The sequence below is a fragment of the Phascolarctos cinereus genome, unplaced genomic scaffold (genome assembly GCF_003287225.1).
Source record: "Phascolarctos cinereus isolate Bilbo 61053 unplaced genomic scaffold, phaCin_HiC Scaffold_726;HRSCAF=1367, whole genome shotgun sequence".
NCBI lineage: Eukaryota > Metazoa > Chordata > Mammalia > Diprotodontia > Phascolarctidae > Phascolarctos > Phascolarctos cinereus.
Window position 1 is genome coordinate 344,248,491 of NW_027556098.1, and position 17,068 is coordinate 344,265,558.

Genomic DNA, 17,068 nt, shown 5'->3' on the forward strand with positions numbered 1-17,068 from the left:
ACTCAGTTGCCACAGCACCAAAAAAGCATAGAACGGCCTCAGCCAGTGAATGTCATCTACTTGTCAAATAGAGAGATTTGGAAGCCAAAGGCAACACTGCATCAGAACATAAACTCATTTGAAAAATCTTATAGAGGAGAACAGGAGAAGAATGTGAGTAGTATTACCCCATAAAACAGTAAGAAAAAAAATGGAGGGGAAAGAGTTATTAGAAGGCTGCAAAGAGAATTAAGTCAAATGAGCCTAAGAGTATTTAAAAATGAAATAGAAAAAAAAATCAGCAAATAGATGAAAAATGGGAATGATCCATTCAAATGTGTGTCGAACTATTTTTTTCCACCAGTGACAATGAAGCTACCAAATTTGAACTTTTATTACCTAACATTTAGCATAAAGAGGAAGAAATGGCATTAATGAAAATAAAGATGGTGAGAGCAGTTAGGATACACAATGATATACATAGAAGGAAGCAACACTATATATGTATATATATATATATATATACATATATATATACATATATATATCTTTTCATTTGCTTTAAATAGAAGAATGATTGGAAACTAATTTTATATAGTGTGTCAGCTTTCCAAGTATGAAATAATAAATGATATAAATTACAAACTAATATTCACCCAACTTTTCAGAGACCACTCCTTGATAACAAAGAATAGTGATAGGACTAGAACTACTATTTAAACCAAGACATTTTCCTGTAAGTTCCCTTCACTCATCAGAAGCCTCATAAAACTAGTCTTTGGCCATTTTCCCTTCTTATCTGTGGTTTAGCCACTTATCTGACACAGATCTGAAGCACATGGCTATACAGAGCCCCTAGACCAGGACATGCAAGCTAATTAAAATCAGTTGTTAAATTATCCTGCCTTTTTATTTAAATTCTCTTTCATGGTTTGAGAAATGAACTTCTCTGAAAGAAAATCAGAGCTATGATGGAGAAAATAATGCTTTAAATATATAATAAATCAACATATGACTCAAGGCTTCAAATATATTGAGGTTATAATGGAATAGCAGTTTACTATGGTTAGTGGTAGGATGAATATATCCACTTCTGCACTTCTCTCTCCTCAATCGATAACTTCTCCATTTTACCATTTATGGCTGTTGGGTCTGAGGAGATTCTGGTGGTAGTGGCCTATGGTGACCCCTTTATTCTGTTCCCTCTGGAGTCCACAGATAGGGTTATGGAAGTCTCAAGGATATGGAGAAAGGGGAGATAGGAATGCAATCAAGCTATAACAAAAAGTGCTTTACCTTTGTGCTCCATCAAAACTTAATTACTTCCCACTTTCCCTTTCCTACATACACAGCAACACCCCATGGATGATAGCTCTAGAACTGGAAAAGATCTCATAGGCCATTTAGACCAAATGGTTAATTTGACAAATTAGGAAAGTGAGAACCGAGAAGGTCAAATGATTTATTCAGGCCATACAGATGGTAAATTTGAGGTAGGATGCTTGAATGCCTCCCGGATTGGTCATTCTACATGATGACAAAATTGTGCAGTCAGTCAGAGTCTCCCCACAGCTATTACTATAGCCATGAAATCTCTGTTTTGGCGTTGAATAAAGTGGAGCATTTTAGGAATTGCCACAGTCCTATTTTCAATATTAAGAATCATATGGTATTCTATGTATCTCCTGAACAAAAAAAAAGAATTTTTAAAGTGCTCACTGTAATTTCTTCCTGTGATGTTACACCTAATTACTATTTTGATGGATAGACTTTTCAGCTAAGAATATAAACTGCATGCAACTAACAAAGGAGTGCTTATCTCTTTAACAGGTATAATCAGAAACAACCATCAAAGAAAGCAGGTAATGCCTTACTTTTAATGAGCCAGGTTCAAAAACATACACATTACCAGAGAGATATAGCTTCATCATAGAGCTCCAGGCACGCCAAATTCAACCTTGTGTTTTCTAGGCTGAGAAGTACCTTCTTAATTGAGAATGTGAAGGCAGTTAGAAATATTGAAACCTTACAATTTCTGATATTCAGAAGAAAGTCTCATTTTCTTACCAGTTACATATAAAAGCATTTTTAATAGTAAAAATACTCTGTAGTAGGGCAAGTTTTCCCCTTTTAAAGAGCACAGGAGATCAGTTTTTCTCATAGTTTTGGAAGAAATCCAGAGTTTCTAAGTAGCAGATTCATGTTTGAAAGCATGTGGTACTATTAGAATAATCCATTACTGCTGGGGGCATTGGGAACTCCTTTTGCCCTCTGGGTGTTCTTAAAGAAGCATTATAAAAAGTACAAGAAAGTTGTGAAACAAGGAAGAGAGAAAGGGAAGACAAAAGGGGGGAAATGTGAAAGGGAACCTACTTAATTGATTCAGGACTGGAAATAGGAATAGGAATGCCACAAAAAGAGCAGATAAGCCTTATTGCTTAAAAAGAATATTGTACAAAGAAAAAATAAAAACCTCATAGGAAAGACTGTGTGTTGGGTGATGGGGGGAGGGGACAGGAAAAGCAGTGTGTCAGAATGGGAAGGTCTGAGTTTGAATTCTACTTCTGCTACTTACTCTTCCTCTGACATTGGGCAAATAATCTTAGGATCATATCACCCTTCCAACCTCCACCCCCACCCCCCACAAAAAGCGGGGAAATGAGATAAAACCAACAATATACTTCAGTCTGTCAACAAGCTTTTATTATATGCCTACTATGTGCCCGGCACTAGCTAAGTTCTGGGAATACGAAGAAAGGCAAAAACAGTTCCTGTCCTCAAGGAGTTCACATTCTAATGGGGGAAGCAACATGCAAATTACCCTTTATGTACATACACACCCATATAACATATGTATGTGTGTATTTATATATGTATGTATATATACATACCCATACACTAGACAGACAGATAGATAGATAGATAGATAGATAGATAGATAGATAGACAGACAGACAGAGTGGATAGAGGGTAATCTCAGAGGGAAAGACATCAGCAACTGGGAAAGACCTCCTATAGAAGGTGAGATTCATACTGAGTTTGAAAGGAAGCTGCGGAAACTACAAAGTAGGGCTGGAAAGGGGAGAACATTCTAGGCATGAGGAATAGCCAGTACAAAGGTACAGAGAGTGAGTATTGCGCTCGGAAGAACTATAAGTAGGCCAATGTAGTTAGATCACAGAATTTGTGGAGGGTAAGACGTTATAAAAAGACTGGAAGGGTAAGGGCCAGGTTGTGAAGGGCTTTCAATGTTAAGCAGAAAAGATTTTGTATTTGATCCTGAGTAAGGGAGGTGAAACGGTCAGACCAATGCTTTAGGAAAGTGACTTGGGCAGCTGAGCTGAAGATGGATTGGATTTGGAAGAGACTTGAGGAGGGGAGCCCCACAAGCAGGCTATGGTGATAGTCTGGGCCTGAGATGATGATTGTCTGCATGAGGGTGGTGGCAGAGTCAGAGGAGAGAAGGGAATATACAGGCATACCTTGTTTTAGTGTGCTTCACTTTATTGGACCTCACAGATATTGCATTTTTATCAAATTGAAGTTTTGTGACAAGGCTGCACTGAGCAAGTCTACTGGTACCATTTTTCCAACAGCATGTGCTCACATTGTGTCTCTGTGTCACATTTTGGTAATTCTCACAATATTTCAAACTTTTTCATTATTATTATTATTATTATTATATCTGTTATGGTGATCTATGATCAGTGATCTTTGATATTACTGTTATAATTGTTTTGAGGCATCATGAACTACACCAATCTAAGACAGAAACTTAATAAATGCTGTGTGTGTGTTCTGACTGCTCCACCGATTAGCTGTTCCTCCTGTTTTTCTCCCTCCCTTCTGACCTTCATATCTCCTAAGACACAATAACATTGAAATTAGGCCAATTAGTAACCCTACAATGGCCTGTAAGTGTTCAAATGAAAGGAAGACTCAATCCTTGGGCAAACTTCATTGCTGTCTTATTTTAAGAAATTGCCAGTCATCCCAACCTTCAGCAACCACCACCCTGATCAGTCAGCAGCCATCAATATCGAGGCAAAACTCTTCACTAGCAAAAAGATGATGACTTGCTGAAGGCTCAGATGATGGTTAGCATTTTTTTTTAGCAATAAAGTTTCTTTTTAAATTAAGATATACATGTTTATTTAGACATAATACAATTGCACGTGTAGTAGACTACAACATAGTGTAAACATAACTTTTATTTGCACCGGGAAACCAAAAAAATTCATGTGACTCACTTTGTTGTGATATTTGCTTTATTGCAGTGGTCTGAAACTGAACCCACAATATTTCCAAGGTATGCCTGCATACAAGTAATTGTTGTGAAGGTAAATTAAATAGGACTCAGCAACATACTGAAGAAGATGATGAAGAGATGAAGATGACACTGAGCCTGAGTGGTTAGAAGGATGGTACTCCATAATGCTAGGGGAGAAAAATCAATAAAGAAATGAGAGAAAGGGAAAGTGTTATACCGTAAGCAAATGATGAAAGAAAGCTAATAATAGGTGATACCAAAAAAGCAAGATAAGCCTATTCAATTGATTTCATTCCATTGCTGAACCCACCTTGCTTAATGGACTCACCTTAAACAAAGGAAAGAACATAGAATGCACCAGAACTTGGGAACAATGGAAAGGCAAGTGGACTAAAGAGCTTAGGTTCAGAAGAGGGTGAATCTGACATCCAATCAGAATCACTTAACCTACTTCTGTGACTTCCTTATAATGTTCTCTGGAACTTAAGACAAATGCAGCTCTGCAGCTGCTGTTTTTAGGGTATATCTGGAGGCTACTCTGACCCTTTCAGAGCTGTCATTTTGGGCTGGAAAAAGCATGCCCAAACAAATTGCTCTGTGTGTCTCTTTTAACAAAGCACCTCTGAAACCTATTTTGTCTATAGGTTTTTGGTATTCAACAGTTCTAAGTGAATCCACAGGTTCAGAGCTGCATGTATTCCTAATCTGAATAGGATCTTTCTACACTTGTCCAAACCTCTATTATAGAAAAGCTACAGAATTACAGTTACAGAAGTGTGTATGGGAATATACAATCAGGTAGTTACCATTGGCTGCTATATGTCAAGACTGTTCCTGTTGTCCAGAGAGCTCTACCATCTCCCCCAGCTGGTCCCAAAGTATAGGTCATGGGTTTCAAAATATTTGGGAAATCACAATAAAGAAAGATTCCTTCAACTCCACAGCCTTCCCACACACATACTTTGTCCAGAGACTCCCCTCCCCCTTCCTGTTTTATTTCATCCCTCCATGTTATAATGTAGATATAGATAAAAACTTATTCTAATAATAACAAGAGAATAGTAAGAAGATCATTACTGAAAACTTAATGCCAATAATCATGAGGACTTTAGGGATAGGAAAAATAATCTTTCAAGAGAACAATAGGAAGTAATTACAAACTACCAGGATAGCTTTGAAAGTTACCTGCTGAATTTATTATATACCTAAAAAGAGAATCAAACTCTCCATAACAGAAATTTACAGCCTCACATACAATCCTTTCTTTTGTTTCCACATTGGATATGAAAGTGCTCTTTTGTTAAGTTCAGAATGAATAAGAAAGAAAAGAAAAGCAACCATTCTCAGCTCTCAGGGGTGCATATGAAAGATTTTATAGGGGAAAAAGAGAAATGAATACTCTCCTAACAATTTTGAGAATCTGTTCCACTTTCACCCACCAGAATAATGAAAGCTTAAATAAGTAAAAAAATAATCATTCTATAACTAATAGAGGTAAAATAGCACAAACTTCTAAAGCTAGATTCTTAATCCAACTCAAAAAGGATTCAATATATGTAATAAGTGAGGGAAATGAAAGAGCAATGTGATAAGCATTTCTGGCTCTTATGAGATCCTCTATGGAGCTGGCACTCTCTTGCTTAATTTATCTTCTTTGAAACTGATCCCCACATAATATCACACAGCATTAAATTGAAGGTGATCTAGTGCATTAACCAGGCCATTATTATACTAGCTTTAATTTATGCAACCAATTAAGTGAGCTTTCTTAGATGCTTATTTAGGCTCCTGGACCCATCTCCTCCCTTCCTCCCCACTTGTTCCTGGCTCAGGAAGTAGAAGAGTCATTTACCCCCTTAATTAGTCATTAGACATAGTTTCAGAAAGACATTTCACAAGCTTTAGGGAACATATAATGCTTTGATCAAAATAAGAACTAGAAGAATTTTACTCAATAACTTCTCGGAACTATTACATTTTTTTTTTCTTAAGTAAAACTAACAGAGTCTGGGCTGGAAAGCATGACAACATATGTGATTTACAATTCCTCAGACTTTAATCATAAGGATTAGTTGCCTATATTAAACAAAACACCACCTGCTATTCTATAGCTTCTAGTTACATTGGTTGCTGAAAATAAACATGGATTACAGCTTCTTAGAATCCTCTATTTTTACTAGTGCAAGTGATACTATATAATGCAAAATCTACTACTACTACCACTCTCCCCACCTCCTACACCTCCCTTCACTCCCATCCCTCTTCTGGAAGCTCTGAGGAATCAGATGTCTGTTGGGGAGTCAGTTTCAGACTGCTATTGTATATCAAGTCAAGGTGGGAAGCATCCCATTTTAAGGATCAAAGTGGAACCAGTATGGAGGAGAAGCAGTCAACATGCTCTAGGACTACAGGGACTTGAAAGTTCTAAAGGCCACACTCTAGATCTCCCCTTTACTAGGAGAGGTGCTGACCTGTACTGCAGATTTCTCTTTGTATCTGCCCCCTTTAACTTTGACACCTTGGAGCCCTGCTGCCATCTTAGCTTAGTCCTATTATGAAAGTCTTCTATGGCTATGGCAGGAAATGCCCCGAAGTTGCCATCAAGAATTGATGACAAGGTGTTGCTTTGGGTGTCTCTCTGGTGACTCTGTTAAAAACTCCTTGGCTACTTGCTTATCGCCCATCACCCTCACAATCTGAGTCTCCTCAGAATCTGAGGGTGGGGCAAATTTTCAAAGGAGCTATCTGACCTCCATTCCACTTGGGAACACAGGGGCTGATCAACCCTCTAAATTTCTCCAGTAAGTCTTCCTACTTAGCATTTCTCTTTTGAAACCCTCTCCTCCCACTCTCTTCTCATTCATATCTAAAACATGGATTTACCTATTGGATATTATTTACCCAATAGCTCATTTCAGCAGAGGCAACTACTTCTCCTACTCTTGCTCATCTAAATTTCTACTCACTGAATGAATGAGTGAATGAATGAATGAATGAATAAGTGAAACAGCATAGGCACAGAAATAGTGAAACAGGACAATTCTTAATGCAGGAGAAAACATTTATAGGAGAGTTTAACTGCAAAACAAATGACAGTGCCTGACGATTCTTAGGTAAGTGTGTGTAGAAGGAGTCTCACCCTTATCATGATGAGAAGAGAAGGAATGGACAGACATCTTGCTCCCCAATGCCTCTTTAAGACCATGTTTTATTTCTCCTTGTATCTCTGTCACATACACACACATAGTGGTTGCTTGATAAATGTGTTTTGAATGAATTGCTTCTGTCACCATGACAACAAAACTTTCTCTTTTGAGGTCTACTTATAACACACTCTTTCTGTCCACAGACTTTATTGTGATAATAAAGTCATCAGTCCTCTACTGGCTTGACTTGCCTTCCTAACTTGTCCTATGGCACAATGGAAAGAGCACTGGATTTGGAGACTGAAAGCTTGAGTTTAGATTTTGGCTGTGTTGCCTAGCACTTGTGTGACTTTTTGGTAAATTGCTTGATGTACCTGAATCCCAGTTACCTCAACTGTAAAATGAAGGATTAAACTAAATGATCTCCGAGTCACTTTCAGCTCTAAATCTAGAATCTTATGTTCTTCTAGCTCTCTAAGATCTCATCTAATTTTGATTCTACTCTCAACTCTGTCATTCCAAAATTACTCCTGTGTACATCCTCAATTCTCCTATATCCTTAACCTTTTATGGCACCAATGCCTAGTCCTAGCACATCTATAGAGTTTTGTTACTGTTATGGTAGAGGTGGTAGTTGCAATTGTGGTTATGATTATATTTTTCTATTTCTATTCCCTGATTTCCTAGTGTCACTGAAGATAGTTCTAGGCCACTACAATTCACTATATCTAACTTTATAAGGACTATTTGCGACTGACCTGTGGTAGTCTTCCAAATTTGTATTGGTCTGATCAGTCATAGTCAAATACACTGTACCTTGACCTCAACATAGTGATGTTATTTTGGTCCTCCTTGAGAATGAAGGAGAATAACCAACCCACCATACTTAGCTACAGTGTTAGATATGTTCAATGTTTCTGGGCAATCCTTTCATTGCTATCTTGTCGATTCCTTTCCAAACTCTCCAAAACAATGTTTCCAGCTTTTTCAAAGTACTGAGTCATTTCTCTCCTCCCTCTTCCCCTTCCCTACCATTTCTTTGCCCCTGTCCCCTTTCCTCTCAGAAGATGAAGTAATTTCTTACTTATTGAGAAGACTGAAGCTATGCGTAACATGAACATCCTAAACTTTCTTTCCCAAAACATTTCTGTTCCCTTATCTTCTGTCCCAACCTCAACATTTCTCTGAATCCTCACCCATCTTCTTCTACTTCATCTTGTCTCAAGCCTCCAGACACTCTCCCGTTTTAGTATCCTGACATACACTACTGACATACAGCAGTGACATATTAGTTGGAGTAAAACTTTGATCATTTTACCACCACATTGTTCAAAAATGTTCAGTAACTCTCCATTGCTTAGCCAATAAAATCCAACTTCTTTAGTCTAGAAGTCAAAATTCTTCACAATCTGGCCCCAACCTACTTTCCCCACCTTATCTCTTGCAGCTCCCCTACAAATACCATATGCTGTGGTCAACCTTTCAGCATTCCTCAAACAGGCTTTCAGTTTTCTCATCTTTTGTACTGATCCCTCTAATTAGAGCAGGGGTTCTTAACCTAAAGTACTTGAACTCTAAAAATAAATTTTCATAACTGTATTTTAATATAATGGGTTTCCTTTGTAATCTTATATATTTAATAATAAAAAAATTAATAATAACAGCTAGCATTTATATAGCACCTCCTATGTGCCAGGTACTGTGCTAAGCACTTCATAAATATTACCTCATTTGATCTTCATGACAATCCTGGGAGGTAGGTGCTGTTATCTCTATTTTATATCTGAAGAAAATGAGGCAAACAGGGTTAAGTGACTTGCCCAAAGTTACACAGCTAGTAAGTGTCTAAGGCCAGATTTAAACCCAGGTCTTTCTGACTACAGGCCCAGCACTCTATCTACTGTACCATCTAGCTGCCTATAGAAACCTTTATTTCTAAGAAAGGGTACATAGACTTCACCAGATTGCCAAAGGAATCTATGTCATCAAAAAGCCCATTAACTAAAGGATTCAAACTCCTCCTCTCTGCTTGTTGGAATCCTGCCTTTGTTTCAATAACCAACTGAAAGAAAATCTCCATGAAGGTCCTTATGAACCTTGCCAGAAGTGATTTCTACTTCCCCCCAAATTGTATTGTATTCTGTTCAACCACTGTGACCTTCACCACATAAAACTTTGTATTAACGATTAAATGGATGTCTTAGCTCTGCTTATAGAATATAAGCGCCTAAAGGGTGTGCACTGGGCACAATTCACAACCATACAGAACTTCAGAATGGATCATCTTACTCAACCGTACCTGAACGGAAACACGCACTGTAATATATGCAGCAAGTGGTCATTCAGCCTTTGTTTGAAGACTTAAGTGAGAGGTAATCCACTACTTCACTACTTCTGGAAATAGACCATTTATTCCAGCTATGGTTCAATATCCAGTGCAACAGATGACTCAGAGCCAGAAAATTCAAATAATCACTTCCTTCAATAAAAATATACCCCCAGGTAAAAGCAATTCCCCAGGTAGTGAGAAAGCAATTCACAAAATTGAAAACTGTCTCAGTTCTGTACCATAGATTCTTTGTTCTACTAGGACAGAATAGAGCAGGAGTCATCATCATCATCATCATCATCATCATCATCATCATCATCATCAGTATATGTTACTTTAAAGTTTACAAACTGCTTTATACTCATGATCTCATTTGAGACTTAACAACAACAGTGTCTAGTTATATGATCCTTTTTTAAATGCCTTTGAAGTGAAGTTATTAGACCCAGAAAAAGGAATGCTCCATTTCTTCATTCACATATAGGCACTCTCCATAACTCCCTGGAGTCCACAAGCTTGTGAAAATGTAGAGCAACAGGTGACATGAAAACATGTCAACCTTCTGAAGGCTGAAATGCAAATGCCACCTCTCAAGAGAGAAATGCCACACCACTAAGAAACAGTGTCAAACATGGCTCATTCATAGAAGCAGTTTCCTTAGCATGACTTTCTTTCACTGTCAATTTTTAAGCCTAGTTAGTCTTGTGCAATGGCCATTATGTTTATTGTTTAAATTCACCATGGAAGGCAGCTGCATGCTTTGGATGAGCTGGAGAGATAATTCACGCTAGCCTAGGAATACTTCTTATTCTGTGTTCGTAGACATTTAAAAGAATCAAGATAAAATGTTGTTCTCTGTGAAAAACATTAAGAATCAATTTGTCACATTATTATGTGTAGGTAGTTTGACTGATCTGTTAATCCTTTATAAGTGACAGGAATCCTCAAGTTAATATATTTGTCAATGAACTTTTCAAGAACAGCTTTATAAGAAAAACAACCTATTTTAGTGCTCTTGTCATAATAGTATTTTTAAATTTTCTAACATTCAGAGAAGATAATGTCTTTGCAACTTCATTTCCATGGGAAATAATCACACTAAAAGTTATAAGAGATATCATCCTAATAACTCCTCTAGCTATACTGTTTGCATACTTTAGTAAAATATTGCAAAGTTGGTTTGGGATCCAGAAATCAGCTAGGTGGTGCAGTAACTATAGCACTAGGCTTGAAGTCAAAAAGACCCCAGTTCAAATCCAGACTCAGACACTTTCCAGCTGTGTAACCCTGGACAAATCAGAACCTCTGTTTGCTACAGTTTCTTCAACTATAAAATGCAGATAATAACAGCACCTGCATGTACATCTTAAAGTTGTTGGGAGGATCAAATGAAATAATATTTGTAAAGGATTTGACACATAGATATTATATAAATGTATATTCCCTCCTCTTTCTCCAGAAATGAAAGGGACTAAAGGATTTTAATTATTCAGAAGCCTCAGGTCTATATATCATGAGTGCTTTCTAAAATAAGAGTTGGAAGGTGCTGTACAAAGTGTGCACAAAACATTATACAAAATAAAATGAACTTCCTTCACATACAAGAATCATCTAATTACTGGTGTCTGGCGCAAAATCCTAAGAGAAGAGAAACATTTCTTATAAGTAGAGTGAGATCCTCTAGATTTACCTATTCAGAAACATATGTGCTGATTGCCTTATGCTGGGCTCTGGTATACTACAGGGTTTTCTTGCTGAGATTACAGAATACAAAACAAAGCAGCAACAACAAAATAGCAAACCTAGCTGCCTAAAGGGGATGCAAAATGCATATTGCCTGATTTTATGTCTATGTCTGCATCTGTGGCTGTTTCTGTGTATATGCATATTTGTATCTCTATATGCATGCCCACACTTATGTCTAGATCTATCTATATTGATATGTATCGATCTATCTCTGCCTTTGTCTATATCTATATCTATGTCTGTATTTATCTATGGCTATGGCTATATTTATGTTAACATCTATGGCTATGGCTCTGTCGATGACTAAATCTATATCTCTCTCTATCTACATCTGTATGATAACATTTATCAAATGTATTTGATACCTATGTGTATTTGTGTATATCCTAGGCCCTTCAGACAGGTGATTCAGAGCTGGTCACAGAAATGAATAGTAGGAGTTAATTAGGCTGCAATGTGTTTAGGAAATGTACACTTGATTTAATGCTTCTTATTTGCATTCTAATTGGTCGCTGTCACAAAAGCTCATCTTTTCAATGTCAGTATTCTCATAGTGATATCATATAGTTTCAAAAACATGGGACACTAAAGTCTCAGAAGAGTAAAAATTGCAGGTGACCCAAAGAGCAATGGAAAGACATGTTCTTTTTTTATTTAAAGGTCTCTTCCAAAACTAAATTCTGACAAAAGACATGGTTTCATGAAATAAGGGTAAAGGTGAGAGCAAAGCTTTAAGGCAGAGGTTCTTAACATGTTTTGTGTCATCGATTTCTTTGTCTATTGGGTGAAATCTATGGTATCTTTCTTAAAATAATGTTTTAAAATGCACAAAATGAAATATGAAGGATTATGAAGGGAACCAATAATATGGAAACAGTTATCAAGACATGCATCTTTTTAAAAAAGGAGACCCCCACATAATGAATCCTTGCTTTAAGGGAAGGGCCTAATGCCAGGAGAATTTCACCAGGTTAAATGCAATTATTTAAGTTGTATCTTGGAACAATTTCTAAGGAAATGTCCTAAAATCTTTGGGAACTTACCTATTGCTCCTTTTACTGAGGAGGGAGTGTGGATTAGACTACCTCAGAAGACAAGTACCTTTTGACGGAGGACCAGAGTGCCATGGCTTATTATTGTTGTGTGCATTACTTAAGATTTCATCTTAAAATATTTCCATTTACAAGCCTGTTGGCTATAAGAATACAACATCAAACATAATTAATTGCTTTTCCGGAAATAGATTTGTCCAAATATTGCAGTGAGCATATTACTATTGAATGTGATGCCTCCCTGAATATGAGTACTCCTGAAGTAAGATCTTTCTGAAAGAACTGTGTGTATGTATATGTTTATGTACACACACATACACACACACACATATACACATATATGTGTATATGTGTGTATATATATGAATATATATGTGTATATATACATATATATAATATATATACATGTATATTATATATAATGTGTGTGTGTGTATATATATATATATATATATATATATAGAGAGAGAGAGAGAGAGAGATAGAGAGAGAGAGAGAGAGAGAGAGAGAGAGAGAGAGAGAGAGAGAGAGAGAAAGAAATAATACCAATTATTAGTCTGTATATAGATTTTGTGCAATCTACACCTGGGAGGTGTAGGAGAGATTCCAACCGATGTAACTGTGAGTTCTATGTTCTTGGGTGGCCAAAATTTAAATAGAGCTTAAATTAGGCCTTCACAGAGACCTGAGGTTATGTAATCTTTAATCTTTATCATCTAATACTATTTCTCCTCTCTTCTCTCCTTTCCTTTCCTGTCCTCTCCTCTCTTCTCTCTTTCTCTCTCCTCTCCAATTCTCTCCTTTCTCTCCCTTTCATTTCTTCCAACTTCTTTTTCTCATCTAAAGAGACCTAGGGTTGCTCAACCTTTTGATGGGGCAAGGGCAATGGGGAGCTGCCCACATGTTTCCTGTGCTCATGATGAGCCTGGCAACATGACAAGAGAGGGCCCATGATGCTGTAACTGTTCCCTGTAGAACTGTTTTGCCTTTCTCCTGTGTCTTGCTTCAGGCTCTAAAAGGAGAAACCAGCAACCAGCACCCATTTGAGGTAGAGCTGCATGCAATTGGGAGCAGAGTGCCTACGTAGGTCGGAGTTCCCTGGGATTCGCTGGCACTGCCACAGACCTACTTACCAATTATTTTCTGACTAACTCAAGTGTTAGAGGCTCTGGGGTGTATTATTCCCCATTGTATACTTGTCAGGGTTCTGAGTGTATTTGCATTCCTGGAGATCAGCCACCAGTATAAAGTGGTTTTGATGTAACAACAATGTTAGTGTGAAACAACATTGGTTGGATAGACCTTATTTAAGGATTACCCTCTACTATGAAGTTGTGAACAGAGAAATCATTTGAGCTCATCTACTATTGAAGATGAGAGGCAGTGTGGTACAGTGGGTAGAGTGGGGTCAGGGAATCCGAAAGATGTAGGTTTAAGTCCTTTCTCTAACATATACTGGCTGTGTGACCCAGGACATGTCACTTAACTTTTTAATGCCTCCAAACAACTTTCTGAAGACTAAATTGCTTTTATGTGGGTGGGGAGGTTAAGAGACTTGTTTAGGGTCACACAGCTAGTAAGTATCTGAGGCCAAATTTGAACTCAGGTCTTCCAGACTACAGGATTGGTGCTCTATCCACTGTACCACCTAGCTGCCCCTTATTTATTTTGTTTTGTTTTGTTTTTGTAGAGAAGGGGCTGATCTTCATTGGTAGAGAAAGTCCCTTACAGCTAGTTTCTTATACTTTTGAAATCACAGTTCTGGCCCAAATATAACATAATTAAGACATTTCTTGTAAACAAGTGAAATTATATGAGCTGCCCTTCCCTTTGAGACAAGATACATTTCAGCAGAAACTAAGGTAAATTTCTTGGGAAATTCCTGTAGAAATGTAACTAAATCATTTTTCAACTAGATCCAGGATTAGTGTGAGACATCGGTGACCCCAGGATATTTATTTATTTAGAAGGCCTATGTTTTTGCACACTTTTTTGCTTGCCTTTGAATTCTTGAACCATTAGTTTTTTACTCCCCTTTCCCCTTTCTAATCAACTTGCCCTAATGAAGAATTAAAAAAAAAAAAAGACAAATGGCCCTTCATCCTTCATTTCTTCATTGGCTACTCTCTAAAGTAAATTGTTGTGACAGTTGTTTCTGCTTTTAGTCTTCATCAATAATAGATAAAGCCAAGGCTGGTATGCACAAAATTGCTTATTTTTATGTATAAATCAAAGAATGCCATTATCTCACTATAAATAACTAGTCTATGATATTCTAGGCTTTAAAAGAAGTAAATGATCAAAAGTAAAACTATTGTTGACAACAAAATCTTGGTTTGAAACTTGACATAGGATAGGGTTAACATTTATAGCCATCACATACCTGTATTCTTGGTTATATATGGTAGATCTAAATAAAGTCACTGGGTGTGTAGAACACCTGTCACATCCATCTTACAAAAAACACAGTGGCCCCAAAGCACAACTTTACTTGAAGAAAGTACAGTAGCCTGAAGGAAATTCTCTAGTATCGATACTCAATATGTTCTGAATGAAAAACCTGCTTTTCTTTTTTATTTCAGATTCCATGAGGGTAAGGCCCATCTGTGTCTTATGTATCATTGAATCTCCCTTGGTGGCAAGGATAGTGCTTCACAAACAATAAGCACTGAATACACTGAATTAAACTTAAATTAAATACATTAAATTAAAAATTAATACATTAAAATTTAATTTAAAACATCAAAATAAAAATTAATACATTAGATTAAATGAAAAATACATTTTTCATTTCATTAAAATGATATAAAAGTTTTAATAAGATTCAAAACAGGTAGCTCCCAGAAAACTGTATTGACTGCTTCAGGACAATTTCCTACTTTAAATCAATGATCAGTGATAGGAGATTATGACTGTTTATAGACCTATTGGATACAATCCCAATTAGGTACATAAATGGAACATACTTTGGAGTATAATAGGATGGGAGGGCAGAAATGACTCTATACTAAATACTGATTACCATATAATACTACTGCTAATAATAATTTCTATGAGCAGCAACATTGTGTAATGGGTAGAGAGCTAGTCTCTGATTCAAGAAGATGGTTTTCAAATCCTGTCTCTGACACATAATGGCTGGGTGATCCTTTTGGTGCTTCTAAGTTGTAAGTTGCAGATAGGTGTAGATTTGCATCAGTGGGTAGAGTTTACTCACTGGGATGTTCCCTACACCATAGGTTTGTACTCCCCCTCCCAAGAAAACCCTTCCAAATAAATAAAATAATTTTTAAGCTCTTTACAGCCAGAAATTGCATACATGATTACATTTGATCCTCACAACAAAAACTGGTTTAATGCTGTAATATGCTATTCATTCTACAAATGGAGAAATAAGCTTAACAAAAGGAAAATAAGAGTGAACTGAATTGTTTAAAGTCCCTTAAGTGGTACATCTGGGATTTAAACCCTGGACTCCTGGCCACAAAACCAGTTTTTTTCTATTCTATCATACACGGCCATCTCTACTTTTTGAACAGTTAAAAAGCATTTGTAATTCTTGCATAGACGCAGCTTTATAATTATGTTATGCAATATAGTCATAGCCCACATATTCAGAGCACAGTCAACACAACAGAACCAAGAGCCACAAAATCAGTAGGAAAAAAAAAAGATCTCTAATCAGTCAAAATAGATGTTGCTCAGTCAACTCACTGTTTCATGAGAGAACACTTAATGCTGCATTCTTAGCCCCTTTCCCCTTTACACACCTCTCACAGTATGGGCAAGCTTCTTGTCAAACCCACAGCAGATAGGAAGCTACAATTAGCAACAGGGAGAAGGGATGATGTTGCCAGCAGGTCCAGTAAGAGTAAAAAGTGGCAACTGATGAACTGATTGGGAAGCCAACAGAAGAACCCAAAAGCACAACACTCTCAAGCTTCTTTGCGCAGGATGAAACATCTCCACACATCTCCAGAAAGGGATGTGTAATACAATACTAGACGCTTAGAAGGATGGTCCTGAACTGTCAAGAAATGGTTAGAGGAAACATAGTTTTCTCTAAAAGCATAAAAGAAAAAAAAAAGGATCCCAGATATACTTTTGTTGCTACCATGTTTTAAAATGAAAAATAAAACTTCCACCCATTAAAAGTTGAAGAAATTAAGGGTGAGAGGGAAAGATGGAAGGAGAATTAATTAGCTTCTCAGTGGTCGCCAAACTTTTTTGATTATATAAGTCATTTTTAAAAATCAGCTATTCCCAAAATACGTAGAGCAGCCCAAAAATCTTTTCAAACACTCTACATTTATTTACAAATGTACATATTATTAGTACGATTACAATATGTACTACTGTACTAATCTTGTTATTGTTCATCCTTCCCTCTTGACTATTATATACCATATATGTTTTGTATATTATATATTCATAATACATATACTATTATATATTATATACCTCCTAAAGTGGTATATACACAAGTATATATTATATATCTTATAAAACACACAAAAATAGAAGTGAAAAATACTGAGATTATGGA

The 17,068-nt window shown here is 36.8% G+C and overlaps 1 protein-coding gene across 1 annotated transcript in view; it reads right to left on the reverse strand.

Annotated features, from left to right (window-relative positions):
- The window catches only part of FREM2 (FRAS1 related extracellular matrix 2), a 210,895-nt gene that overhangs the window by 145,845 nt on the left and 47,982 nt on the right, over positions 1-17,068 (reverse strand).